A 14,451-nucleotide genomic window follows, 5' to 3' on the forward strand; every position below is an offset into this window, starting at 1 on the left:
AAATTTTGTGCTTATATATTTTACCACAATTTAAAGAAACAGCACTGGCTCTCTCCCTATCACTAGGACATCTCTAACCAGGGGAGAAGGATGGCCAAGAGGGTCTTAGCTCTGTGTCAGTTGTGTGGTCTGTATTGTAGAACCATGGGCCTCATCTATCATAAGCTGCGTAACCTAGTATCAAAGGGGCTGGGGCCCTCTGTCAGCCCACCAGGTGGGAGGGAGTTGAGGAGGGGAAACTGAGGAAAGCGCCGACCCGGCTGGTGTCAGTGGCTGGTCATGGGAGAAGAAGTCATCAGCTGAAGTCACAAAATCAGAAAGAACAAAATTGGCGATGAGGCAGGCTCTTGCCCCGCACAGGGTCTGTATCAGTCAGCTTTTGCATCGAACGTGCTGTAAAACAAACAATCCCCAAATTCCGTGCTTACAAGCATTTACTTTTCCTATTTCTGGGTCTGCAGGTTGCCTGGGTTTATGTCAGTTTCTTGTGTATTTTTTTCTGGAACCAGAGTGCAAGAGAGGGAGCCAAGCCCCACACACTCACATCATGTTCCCCCCCACACACACACACATTCTACCAGCCAAACAAGTCAGGTGCCCAAACCCAGCATTAATGGGATGAGGATGTCTGCTTGGCCGATTCCAGATATGTACTGTAAATTCTTTCACACAGTGAGGGAATGGAGATGTGGTTATAGATGAGAAGAGACAGTGAAGAATCAGGACAACCCAACCAGCCACAGGGTACAGACCGCAGGACAGGCAAGACCTAAAGACAGGACCGTTCAGGATAACCCAGTTACAGATGGGAGAGCGCGAGCTTGTGGGGGAAAGGGCTAAGAGGGGCTCACAGCTCGAGTGGACACGTGAGGGTCCAGAGATGCGCTCCGCCAGCCACAAAGCTAAGCCAGGTCCAGGGGTTGTTGAGAATGAAGACTCAGACAATACACTTTGTTCTATTAGCAAGGTAGGAAACAGGCACGCAGCCTGAATGGTGTGTGACGGGGTCTCAGCAGCCTGTGTGGTAGCTCTCCACGTTGGTCAGAGGAGCCCGGAGGAGCTCTGTGCTTGACCCTGGAGATTATTGAGGCTGAGAGCTGGGGAGCTCCCCCCTGGCACTCAAGGCTGTAGTGTGTAACATAAATGTCCCGTTGGGCCTCAGTTCTATACTGTGTTTTTGCTTCTTGGTTCGCAGTGGGGCCTGTAGGAACTGTCGGTGCAAGAGGCCGTGACCTTTCACGAGGGTCCAGCTCATTTTTCTTTTTTTGTAAGATAATTTTTTAATGAAAATAACACTGTCTTCATTAAAGTATTGGTTTTTTACATGAATTTTTTTTAAACATCTTTATTGGAGTACAATTGCTTTACAATGGTGTATTAGTTTCTGCTTTATACCAAAGTGAATCAGTTATACATATACATATGTCCCCATATCTCTTCCCTCTTGCGTCTCCCTCCCTCCCACCCTCCCTATCCCACCCCTCTAGGTGGTCACAAAGCACCGAACTGATCTCCCTGTGCTATGTGGCTGCTTCCCACTAGCTATCTATTTTACGTTTGGTAGTGTATATATGTCCATGCCACTCTCTCACTTTGTCCCAGCTTACCCTTCCCCATCCCCATATCCTCAAATCCATTCTCTAGTAGGTCTGTGTCTTTATTCCCGTCTTACCCCTAGGTTCTTCATGACCCTTTTTTTTTTCCTTAGATGTGGCACATATATACAATGGGATATTACTCATCCATAAAAAGAAACGAAATTGAGATATTTGTAGTGAGGTGGATGGACCTATTCCAGGTGGGACAAGCCCAGTTCCCAGCTAGCTTCACTTGTTTGTTCCAGGTTTTCTTTCACGAGAGCATTCGTTTCTCGGGTCCTTCCCGGCTTCCATGAAGGTGCTGGCCCTGGAACATCTCCCCAGTGGGGTTGGAAGGGGGTGGTGGTGACCGTTTCCCCTTTGCCACTGTTGCTTCCTAGAGCTGCCAGGGGATGAGGGGACAAGCAGAGCTTCCTGCTACCGGGAGATGAATCGCTGCCTGATGTCAGTTTTTAAAGGTGTGGGCAGAGGGGGGAAGGGAAACAACAACCCTGGGGAAATTTACAGGATGGCCCCTGGATTCACCTCAGAATTCAAGTCCTTTATGGGACCGAGGGAACAATGCTACAGCTGGTTGTTTCTCCAGTGGGGGGAGGATATACCCAACATCAGGAGCTGATGGTACCTGTAAGCATTCGGTTTGCAGGCTGAGTTGATTCTCTGTACAGCGCACAGCCTCGAGGCGCTCAGGGTGGGTGTGAAGGAGCCTGAACGCCATCCACAGGGCTCTCCCTGTTGGGGATGCCACATTTGCCGGCTGAGTGATTGACTCCTCAGGACAGGCTGTAGCATATTTGTCCCTAGAGTTGGGGTGTCCACACAGGTACGGAGAAGTCCAGGGGTTGGGCTTCAAGTCTTTGATTGCAAGCGATAGACGGAGACGCCAGCTTAGTTAACGCTAAAGAGAATTCATTGGAAGGAACGGGACCTAGAACTTGGGGTCAGTGTAACCTGTTAAAGATGATTAAAGACAGCAACGTAAGTGATACAAACAAACTTTACTCAACACCTCATGATATGGGTGGCCCCCGTTCTTAAGGAAGAATCCAGGGACCTGCAAAATGGGGCAGAAGCCTGGACCTTTTTATAAGATAAGGCGTAGTTTCCATTTGCTGTCAGGGCACCCAGGGCAGGAGTGTCTCCATCTAGGGACTAGAAATTTACTTCAATAAACCCAACTACAGTCGGCTCTCGGTATCTGCCAGTTCTGCATCTGCAAATTCAACCAACTTTGGATTGAAAATATTTTGGGGGAAAATTCCAGAAAGTTCTAGGATGCAAAACTTGAATTTGCCACTTGCAGACAACTGTTTATATAGCATTTACATTGTATTAGGTATTATAAGTCATCTAAAGAAGATTTGAAGTATTACGGGAGGACGTGCATTGGTATATGCCAGTAGTACGCCATTTTATATGAGGGACTTGAGCACCCTTGGAGTTTGGTATCCACGGGGCTCCTGGAACCAACCCCTGGTGGATGCCGAGGGCTGACTGCACTGCCACTCACACAAATGAGCTCCAGTGGCTTCTGTCTTTTCATCTCTGCCCCTTGTTTTTCCCTCCTCTGTGCCAGGGGGGATTGCGATTCAAAATCCTGAGGTGTTCCTGGGTTGTGAAGAGCTTATTTGGTCTAGCTTGTGTCAAATGACTGTGTCTTAACTGCAGGAGGGCACAGTGCCATGAATAACAATTTCTCCCAGATCCATCTCGCGGGGGAGGAGTGTTTCCATCCTCCCTCCACAACATTGGGATGGTGTTACTGAAGTGGATGAATGGATGCTGGCTTTCCTACTCCTGTTAGGCTCTGTACCCCGGGAAGATGTTACTCTGCCCCTCCTTGAGAAATGCTCCCACTGAGGGGGACGAATGCTCAAGACAACAGACAGAGGGGGCTTCTCTTTGGGCCAAGGGTGGTCCAGCTGGAATAAACCTTCAAGCTCAGAGAAGGCCGGAATTGCATGTTTTTATTACTCTCTGGGCTCATCTTTGTAAGGCATTTTTGCCTGAGCCACGGGCTTGATAGCAAAGGCAATAAAAGTGGGGCAAAGGCTGATGTAATGTAACAATATTGGGATGATGATGTCACCTATGTAGTAAACAAGAGTAGCTGTTGAGTCATAAATAATCTTTTCACGGCGATCTTGAATAAGTCTGATACCAGATGTACAGTAAATACGCTCATTTTATGGAAATGCCTTTCCTTTGAAAAGAAGGGAGAATGGTCTATAATATAAAATTCCATATGTGCTACTCACACAGGCTTTATTTTGTGCCTTTTGTGTGATTTGTTTAACGCTTCTTTAGTCACCTAAATAGAACAGGCCTCGCTAGGCACCACCTCGTTTTGTGTGCGTAAACTGTGTTAGCAAAAACGTGGGCTCGACGCCCAAATCTGAACTGAATCCAAATTGCCTAGTCGCTGAATGAAATATGTCACTTCAGTAAGTCCAGTGTCCTTTCTTAGACCTGTGACTTTGAAGAGAGCTAGAAATTTCTCTCACTGAGCATCTTGGGCTTTTTGTTTTTTGAATTTTGAAGGCAGAATTTAACAGACTTTGGTTCACGCCATTGTCTAAGAAGGCTAAGACCTGAACAGCACCCCGAGCCGTGGGTCCCCCCTACCCTGTTCCCTCGATGTCCCCACGCAAGGTAACCGCCATCCCCAAGTCTGTTCACTAGGCCCTTGCTACCCTTTTTACACATTGTTATCTCGTTGATACATATTCTAGGAAAATATTTTGTATTTGTTGTCTTTATACAATTAAACTGGTTGAGAGATATGACAACCTTCATTATAGTATTCTTTATTCCTTTTTGAATGTCTTCAATATTTAATACATCTTGATGGAAAACAAAGATTTGCAGATTTTTTAAAATCATTTTTAAAAATTTTCTACCTGCATCTATGAAAGAGAAATGTTGGCTTTGAAAGCTGATATCCAGGAATATCTGGGGACAGATTTATTTTCAAGCTGGCATCACGTGGTGAAAATTCGGCTCACTGTAAAATCAGGATTCCTACTGAGATCTTGTAGAAATCTTTATTAACTCTAATGGCCAGTGTAGGAAGAGTTCCCTATAAAAGCAGCAGGTTTGTCTTCCACAAAATAAATGATTTGCCATCAGAGGGAGAGAGCCCGCATCATCGTTTTGCTGCCTATGCCTCCCATTTCTGCTCTTTTCCTCTTCTCCTCGCCTCTCCCCCATCACCATTCCCTCTCCTCCCCTGCTTGGTCTGCTCCTGAAGCTGAAGCACTTCTGGGGATTAGGAGACCACACCCAAGACGTGCACTCAGGCCCTGGTGGTGGGACTCAGCCTGCTTCTCCTCCAAGGAGAATTTGCACTTTGACAAAGGCCTACCCCCACTGGGGATGCTTGTGCGTGTGGCCTTGATCTTCAAGGACCTGGAGGCGAAGGCAGGAGAGGAGGACCTCTGAATACCCGGCTTGAGCAGCAGGGAGTTGGGGGGATAGAGGTACGTAGGTTGAAAAAAAGTCACTGTGATACCCCCAATCGTCTCTCCCACATCTCCACCAAGAATTGTGGTGCCAATAAAGAGAACAAATATTTACTGGCACCCACGGTGGAGCAAGGCGGATCTTTCCTCATTTAACCAACAAACTTTTGTAGTGGGCGTTGCTGTTCCCATTTTACAACTAAAGGAGCCGGGACTCAAAAAGGATAACTTAGTTGCCGGCGAGGGGCGGGGTTAAATGCTCCCTGGCCGGTACCTGCCCATCCTCCAGCACACCTGCAGTCACGCTTGCCACGCCGCAGAGGCCACGTGGAACACACCCCGCAAATGCGAATGGAGAGGATGCTTCTTGCTCCTGATGGGAACTGCCTTCTCAGCCCCTGAGGCATTGCGGGGGGCAGGGGCGAGCCATCTACGCTTTGCTCCCCGAGAACTACTGGACTCAGCTTTTGCCAGTTATCGAGATTCTCCCAGCAGGTGAGTGAGGGAGTTACAAGTAGCAAGCTAAATTTTTAGCAGCTGAAGTCAATAGCTGCCGGGCCCAAGAATCTGTCTTGGCTGGACCTGGAGCCCTGCACTAACTCTGTGTGAGGAAGCAGCTAGAAGAACTTGCTTCAGCAAGGTTTCCCGTGTTTCAACAGCAGTTTAGCTCTTTATCAAATTCCAACTTTATCCAACGACCTTGGCTGCAATGAAAGTGGATTATACTTATCTCTGCTATTTCAGACAGACTGGCAGGAGCCCTTCAATAAAATCAGGACGGCAGAGAGGCTGTCTTTCTGGAATCTTGATCCTGACCCAAAGTCAAGTTTCTGCAGCCAAAGACAGAATCATCAGAGGCCAGCTCAGCTCGCTCCTGCCTGCCCCCAGATAAAGGGAGCGAGGACAGGAGGTGGGTCTGGGGTGGCGATGGACGGGGGAGGAGGAAGGAGGGGGAGGGGGAGATGAGAGGGGGAGGGGAGGGAGGGGAGGGGGAGAGGGGAGGCAGAGGCCGGAGGGGGAGGAGGGCAGGGAGGGGGCAGGAGTGGGGAGAGGGGAGGGTGGGAGGAGGGAGAGCCCAGCTACTTCCTAGCTCTTCAGCTGATGGACCAGGTGAAGCCACCTTCCTCCCCATGGGGAGTGGGTGTGCCCCCCCGCCCCCCCAGTGGACATCAGCCTGGGCCTTGCTCTGGAGGCTGGACCAGCCCTGGCCGAGGGCAGCCTGCATCAGCAGTCTTCTGGAAAGCAGCAAGGGGCTCATAACCAGGACTTGGGCTTGGAATCAGGACTTGTTTTCCACTCCTCCCTGCCAGGGCCCCTCCATCATAATCCTGGACACCCCTGCAGAGTCCACCCCGCCTGTCTGTAAAGAGCTGGATGGAGGAGGCTGATTTCATGGGGCTTTGAGAGTGTGGGCCAGCAGAAAGCAGGGCGAGAGCCACAGCCTTCTTTGTCCCTGGCAGCTGAGCTGGGCTCTGAGCTACTTCCCAGATGGAAAACACTCCACCGCCGGGTGGCTTCATAGGACCACTGACCTGGCTTCAGGCGCAGGCCGTGGAGGGTAAATAGCTAGCTTGCTTCACTCACCCAGAGAGGAGGCCTTCTTGCCTTAATCCTGACCATCCCAGGGGAGGCTGGAACCAGGCACGGCTAAAGCGGAAATAGAGGACTAGCCGCATCGTGAGAACACAGTATTTTATCCTTGATTTAAAAGTTGCTCCGTAAACTCTCTCCTAGCCGGCCGAAGTCTGCAGTTATGCAGGGCCACCTCCTCTTAGCCTATCCTCCAGTGAAACCTCTAAAGTCTCATAATTAAGTACCGAAGAGCTAGGGAACATTAAACCCAGAAATTTAAAAAACAGCAGCCAACTACTTTCCCTCTAAAGCAGGCCTCACACACACGCATGCGAATTGCTGGGGATTGTGTCCAAATGCACATCTGTTTCAGCAGGTCTGGGGGTGCCCACGATGCTGCATTTCTAATGAGCCTCCAGGTGAAGCGATGCTGCTGGCCCTCAGGTCACAGCTCGAGGAGCAAGAGTCTCATGTATGACGGCTTTGAACACAGAATATTTCAGGAACCACAAATGGTAAGATACATTGATATTTATTCTTTTGTCCACCCACTCATTCATTCAACGTTTATTTTTTATCTGAGTCATGTTTTCCCCAGTTTTACTGAGATATAATTGATGTACAGCACTGTGCATGTTTCAGGTGGACTGCATAATGATTTGACTTCCATATATTAGGAAATGATTATCACAATAAGTTTAGCGAACATGCATCATCTCATATAGATACAAAAAAAAAAAGAAAAAAAATGGTTTTTTTCCCTGTAATGAGAACTCTTGGGATCTAGTCTCTGAATAACTTGCGGGTGACTGTACGGCAGCGTTAACTGTAATAATTACCACAACCAGCATTTATGGAGTACGTGCAATGTGGCTTCTGCGCTAAGCACAGGGCAAATAGCTGAGCCGAACGCAGACCTCAAGACAGCCCGAGTTCTCTGTGAGCCCTTCAACAAACTGACCTGGAGCGTTCGGCGTAGTAAGCTCTCCGCTCACAGTGGGTCCAGCCAGTGTAACCGCCTCACTGCTCCAGTGGGACAGTGGAAAGCAGATGTGTTACCATCATTGAATCCACTGCTCAACGGCAAGTGCTAACTGAGGCTGCCTGCACTTGGAGGGGTGCTGGTCACTGTGCCGGGTACAGAATACCTGATGGATAGAGTCCCGCCCTCCACAGGTGATACAGCTGTAATCTGGGCGGGGTGGCACACAGCTACTCAACTGGAATCAGTAGAAAGAGAGAGCGGAAAGAGGAGGGAGGAGGTGGGGGCAGGGGGAGGGGGAGAGGGAAAACGGTAACGATTGACAGAGCCAAAAAAAAAGGGACTCCCATCCTGATGCGGTGTCTTAATTATATGACCTCTTATTGCCTTTTTTATGACTCTAAAAATAATATATATTCAGTGGAAGATAACTCAAACAATGAAACATAGAAAATAAAAGTGAAAGCCTCCCCCAAAGCACACCCCCAAAAGAACAGTTCCGTGTGTGCTATTCTGTACCTTGTCTCTACACAAACAAGTAGGCATGAGGCTAAATAGAATCATCGTTTACACGCTGAATACATCTCTTTTATTCACTAAACAATATGCTGTAGACTTTTCACAGGTCAGTTCTTTGGCTTCTACCTCAATATTTGAGAGTTTTTCATTATATTTCATTCTATGGTTTACCGCAATTTATGTCACCAGTTCCTGATTGGTGGTCATTTGGATTTTTTTCTATAATAAATAATGTAAACCAAATATTTGAACATATATCTTTACATGCTTGATTTCTATACAATAAATTCTAAAGAGGAATCACTGGGTAAAAGGAGATGACCTCAAATATTGCCAAATTGGCCATTACAAAGGCTGTACCAATTTAAGCTCTGGCAAAATGTATGACAGTACCAACTTTCACTATGTTTTTAATCTCTGCTAAACTAATAGGCTTTTATTATTGTTGAATTTCCTATATCTTAGGGATGCTGAGGAGAATATTATTAGCCTATTGTATTTCTTTCTTTTGCTGAATTGCCTGTTTGTAGCTCCTTGCTTTATCTTTCTGTTAAGTGGTTCTTTTTCTTATTGATATATAAGAGCTTTTAATATTTAATGAATATTCAATCTTTTAAAATTGTCATATATGTTATAAATATCCTTTCCAAGTTTGAAGAAGCATTATAACTTAGTTAACTGCACAGCCCTGAAAGTTCAGATTCTGTGCCTATAATAAAGTATTGTACCGAGATTAAATAAAAATAATGCATATAGGGACTTCTCTGGTGGCACAGTAGTTAAGAATCCGCCTGCCAGGGCAGGGGACATGGGTTCAAGCCCTGGTCCGGGAAGATCCCACATGCCACGTAGCAACTAAGCCCATGCACCACAACTGCTGAGCCCACGTGCCACAACTACTGAAGCTCGCATGCCTAGAGCCCGTGCTCCGCAACAAGAGAAGCCACCGCAATGAGAAGCCCGCGCACCACAATGAAGAGTAGCCTCTGCTCGCTGCAACTAGAGAAAGCCCGTGCACAGCAATGAGGACCCAACACAGCCAAAAATAAATAAGTAAATTAATTAAATAATAATGCATATAAAATTCTCACTACAGAGCTTGGACTTAGCAAGTGCTTCAAAGTCAGTTTATAAGTGTTGCTTGCAGATTCCTTTACAGTAACTTTGATACACGTATCATTTCATCAAATAGTTCTCTTATTAATACTTTCTGCCCTTGCGATTGAGCTAGGAAAGGTCTTGACTATATATATTCTCTATGTGTATTTCAGGCCTTTTTTTTTTCTTTCTTTCTTAATAAGAGTCTGTGTCCTATGCTCTGATGATCACTCTGCAGACACCCTCTTGTCCCTTGCTTCCCTTACTCTTTCTTTGCCCTCCTGGTCTTCTCTAGTTGAACATCGCTGCCTGCCCTGTGCTCGCACTCACCTCCTGCTTTTCTCTCTCCCCCTTTTATCAGAACGCCTCCAAAGGGTCGCCTCTGTCTCCTTCTCTGTGCCCAGCCCATTCCAATCAAGCTTTGCCCCATTTCCCGCACTCTGTACCCCGAGTCTCCATCTGACCAGATGCTCCACTCACCACTCATCTTACTTAAGCCTCAGCGTCACCTGACAGAGCCCATCTCTGCCTCTTCAAATCCTCTCTTCATTTGCTGTCTGGGTCATCGCTTCTCAGGTTGTCCCCGTGTCACCAGCAGCTCTTTCTGGGTCATTCTGCTGCGTTCCCCTCCTCTTTCCTGACTGCTGCATCATGGAGTGTCCCAGGCTTACTTCCTAGCTTGCTTCTCTTCCTCCTTCACCCTCACAGCCTAGGGCATCTCAAACAACCCCCTGAATTTAAATTCTGTCTTTTCTTATGCCTCCTAAATTCACATCTCTAGCCCCAATTTCTCCCTGAAATTCAGACCCACATATTCAGCTGTCTACCTATCATCTCTATTTGGATGCCTAACAGGTATCTCAGATGTGATACGGGCCAGACCAGGGTCGCCATGGACCATTGTCCAGCTTGTGTACTGCCTAAGGCAGCCAGCCAAGGGAGCCCGATGGGTGTGCAGCCCATGTCCAGCTTCCTAAGCCCTGAGCTCAGGTGTGGGCTCCAACCGCACAGCAGAGGAGGTACCTTCCATGGGGGTGCCTTTCTAAATCTCTCCAAGTTGCCTTATAGGTTAGCTGAGGCCATGGCCAAAGTATATCTTTTGATTTCTCCCCGCCTCTAACCTGCTACTCTCAATATACAGCACCATTCAATTGAGAAAAAGGAGGCGAAGGAAGCTGAAGAGGAAAGGGGAGAAAACGGAAGGAAAGGAAATTTAGCCTCTTTATCTCTTTGCCTTAGCCAGTCGGATTCCCAAAGGTACCCTGAATCTGACCTCTCGTCCCACCTGTTCTGCTCCACTGAGGGTCTAAGCCCCTATTATCTCTGGGCTACTGCAAAGCCTCCCAGCTGGCCTCCTGGCCACCACCCCTTCCCCTCTGCACAGACAGAAGCTTCCTAAGACAGAAATATTCTCTTACCACTCACCTGCTTAAATACTGCCAGCGTCTTCCTGACTCAACCAGAATCAAACCCAAACCCTTTCCTGCAGATTACAACTTTCCCACTTACTCATCCACCTCGGTACCTGGGGCTCGCTAAGCTGCGGCCACACTGGCCTCCTTCCTGGCTCAGATACACCAGCTCCCAGCTGCCTCAGGACCTTTGCACTTACCAAACCTTCTCTCAACTCTTCACACAGCCACCTCCTTTTCAGTATTCAAGTCCAAAGTATATGTTACCTTCTCAAAAAAATCCTTCCTTGACCAAATTGGCTAAAAGAATGCTCCCTTCCCCACCATCACTTTCTGTCTCATTTCTCTGATATATCTTCTTACTGCATCTCTCACCTCTTGAGATTACCATATCCACCCCTCGGCTTCCCTGTCATCAGTCTATCCCACCATCACCCACCAGGTCCATTTTAGAGGTCCAGGATCTCTCTGCCTTGTACCTGCGCCATCTCCGGTGCGGAGAACCACCTGGCACGCAGCAGGCTCTTGGTGAGTTGACTGATTAGATGGACTGATGGCGGCGGGGGGGGGATGATGCAGGCCGAAAAGACCACAAGTAGAGGAAAGGAGAAAAGAGGAGAACCAAGAGAGGGGGAGAAGGGGGCAGGAAAATGGAAGATGGGGCGCAGACTGGGAGGAGGAACCGTCCCTATGTAGCAGGACCAGGAGAGAGAAAAGATGGGCAGAGAAAACGGGGTTGTTCTCTGGCACCACAGTGAAATCCCGCAGAGCTGGCGCCGGCCCCTCTGCGAGGCCACGCCGCCCCAGTGTACAGGGCGGGGGTTCCCGAGCGCCCCCTGTAGGAGGCGGTCCCACACTACACCCGGGAAGCCGGCGGTTTGCACGGATCTGGGGCCCCGGGCCCTTAGATCTGCCCCCAGGCCAGGGGAGGCCCCCAGATGAGCTCAGTGGAGGGGATCGAAGAGCAAGGCCGCTAAGAGCTGACTTGACGTTGAGCCTCACATGCTTACCCCGCTGACAGTCCGGGGGAGTCTGAAGCAAGCCTGCCTCTGCTTCCTCCCATGTTCCCCTCTGGCCCTCCACCCCGAATTGTACAGAAGCTCTGAGAATAGAGTGCCCTGGCAGGCCTGCTTGAAGACAGAGGAGGGTCCAGAAGTCCAGCCCTGAAATCAGCTTCCCAGCAGTTTTCTCAACGTTAAAAAAAAAAAAAAAAGATATTTACTGATTGATTTACGTGGCTGCATCGGGTCTTAGTTGCAGCTCGTGGGCTCCAGAGCACGTGGGCTCAGCAGTTGCGTCGCGGGTTTAGGTGCCCCGCGGCATGTGGGATCTTCCTTCCCCCACCTGGAATCGAACTAGTGTCCCCTGCATTGCAAGGTGGATACTGGACCACCTGGGAAGTCCCTTCCCAACTTCTTCCGTGTCTTCTCATCAGTTAAGGAGTGGCGGCTTCTACCAGCTGAACGTGCATCTTAACGCTTTTCAAATTGAAACCTTTTCCTGGTAGTCTTCGAAAGTATTATATCCCTGAAAGGACAAAGAAGGGGATGGGACCCCCTCCCCAGAGAGACCCCAGGTGAGATCTCGCCACCCCTGCTGTCTTGCTTCAGCTCCAGCGCTCAGTATTACATTCAGTAATATCAGTATAGTAATTGTTGGCATTCGTAATTCAGTATTAACCTATTCAGCACGGCCCCTGTCAAGGCGGGGGTCGTTTGGGTGGGGAGGGGGGACGGAAAGAGAGGGTGACGGATGGAGAGGGTGACAGTACAAGTAGCAGGAACAGATGCTGGACCGGGTGCTCCAGACCCACCCCCACGCCCACCGAGAGCTTTCTGGGTGCGGCTTCTCCTTGGATTTGGGGACCCCAGTGGCACTGAGATCACGAGTCAGCACACCCCAAATGTGCTTATGTCAAAGCCACCTCAGACTTGTTCCTGTGCCCTCAGGAGACAGACTGGCATGACAGGCAGAAAATGACATTGACAGGCTGGTCATTCAGGGAGGCTCTCTCTGCCAGCTTCCTGTCTGTTTAAAATACCGGGGCTTTGCCTGAACACGGGATTTTGCAAAGCCCACCTGGACAAACTCCCAGAGCCCCCCCCAGCAGCCTCTTCCATGTGTCAGCCATGGGTTTTATTTCCCCACATTTCTCCTGGGAACACCAGGACGCCGGGTGCCTTTGAATCAGATGTGAAATCCTGCAGGACCTGGTTAGGTGACCCTTGAAACAAAGTGGACAGAAACCCTAACCTTGTATGGTCTCAAGCGAGGGAAATGGCTTGCAGAACACTGAGAAGTGACGGCCCATATAAAACTTATTCTGATGGCAGGGACTCAAGCAAGCTGTGCAGGAGGCCACACGGTTTACAAAGGAGAGATCTGCTAATTGCACAACAGGGCTCAGCAGATGGCGTGCGGCCCAGAGCGTAAATTTAGCTAGATTCCCCATGCCCGGTCTCCACGAGTTCCAGACACACAGTGGAAGATTCTTTCTGTCCCGAGCCAAAGTCGAGGAGAAGAGATCAACATTGCATTTCTCTGAAAGATAACACGCTATTCCAAGGGAGGGCCCGGTGGTTAAATCAGATCTTTGTCTCACCTCGCACCTAGAGAATCCACGTCACTTCTCTGAAGGGCTCTCCTCTGGATTCCAAGTTGCCAGTGATTTAAGAACTCAGTTGGCCATTCGTTTACTGATGGTTATAATTTGTACAAAGTTTCCTTGCTCAAGTTCAAGGGAACTTGGCATGAACATTCCCTTGTTCATTCATCAGATCTGCTCATTTGTCTTTGCAAAGGGCATCCTCCTCCTCCTCCTGTGTCACTGGCTCCTGGTGGATGTGGACGGGACAGGATCTGTCTCTGGCGCCTGTTCCCCCTACCCACCATTGATGGTTTGGTGTATTCAGCCGATCTCAGTCAGAGGTCCCCTTCCTCTTCCTCTGCTCCCCGGGAATCCTTCTGGAAGCCGTGTTCCCTCTTTCCAAGACGGTGATGTTCCCAGGGAAAGGAGGCCAGTCCCTCAGGGCTGGCACATGTGTTCAGGGGAAGACCCGGTGCCACCTCATGTCTTGGTCCCCTCCCCCTCATCTCACTGCTCCCTTGACCTCAGGGCCCCCTTTGCTTGTAACTCCACATTGCTCTCTGACTAGCTTGTGCCTTGGTTTACATCTCATTGCGTCTGTCACTTCTCAGACTCACAGCTGCATTGGGAAAATACTAAGAATGCAATTATTTACCCATTTGGAATGCAGTGAAGCTTTATGAGGGGACCACAGAATGTCATCTATTCCAGACCTTTGGGAGAAAGCCGACCTGCTGAGTGAGCGGCTCTGGGGGAGGTGGGGGAGGAAGAGATGTTAGCTCTCATGCCCAGGCTGATGAGCGTAGAGAGACATGTATTTTGTGTTCTAGGATGCAATCAGTAGGCCCACCAGGAGGAAGCAGGGCGCTTTGGAGGTACAGCTACTGCCAAGTCTAGGCAGGAAACAGGCGAGAGGAGCTGAGATATGTTGTGATGAAAGAAAGCGGAGACAGATGGGTCACGTGAAAAGGACGTAGGAGCCGAAGTGGAAGGCCTCCCAGCGGCTGAAGAGGGAGAAATAGACGAACAGAAAGGATCTGTACATGCAACTGATTGAAATACACTAAATAGGTAAAAACCCATGAGTCCATCACCATCATCATCCTCATCATTTGAGAGAGAGACTCTCATCCCCCACCAAAAAAAAGAAAAAACAACCAAACCAACCAACCAAGAAACGCAACCTTTGGACACCACGGGAATTAACTAGGGCACCAAATCC

At 48.9% G+C, this 14,451-nt stretch overlaps 1 long non-coding RNA gene across 2 annotated transcripts in view; it reads left to right on the top strand.

Moving 5' to 3' along the window:
* LOC309803494 overlaps positions 1 to 14,451 on the top strand; it is a 67,381-nt gene that overhangs the window by 4,880 nt on the left and 48,050 nt on the right. For both annotated transcript variants that reach the window (XR_014293957.1, XR_014293958.1), the window contains exons 3-4: positions 5,804 to 5,969; positions 7,008 to 7,146. This is a non-coding gene — a long non-coding RNA (uncharacterized lncRNA). The remainder of the gene's footprint in view (positions 1 to 5,803; positions 5,970 to 7,007; positions 7,147 to 14,451) is intronic.

Source organism: Mesoplodon mirus, assembly GCF_964341445.2.
Source record: "Mesoplodon mirus genome assembly, chromosome: 4".
NCBI lineage: Eukaryota > Metazoa > Chordata > Mammalia > Artiodactyla > Ziphiidae > Mesoplodon > Mesoplodon mirus.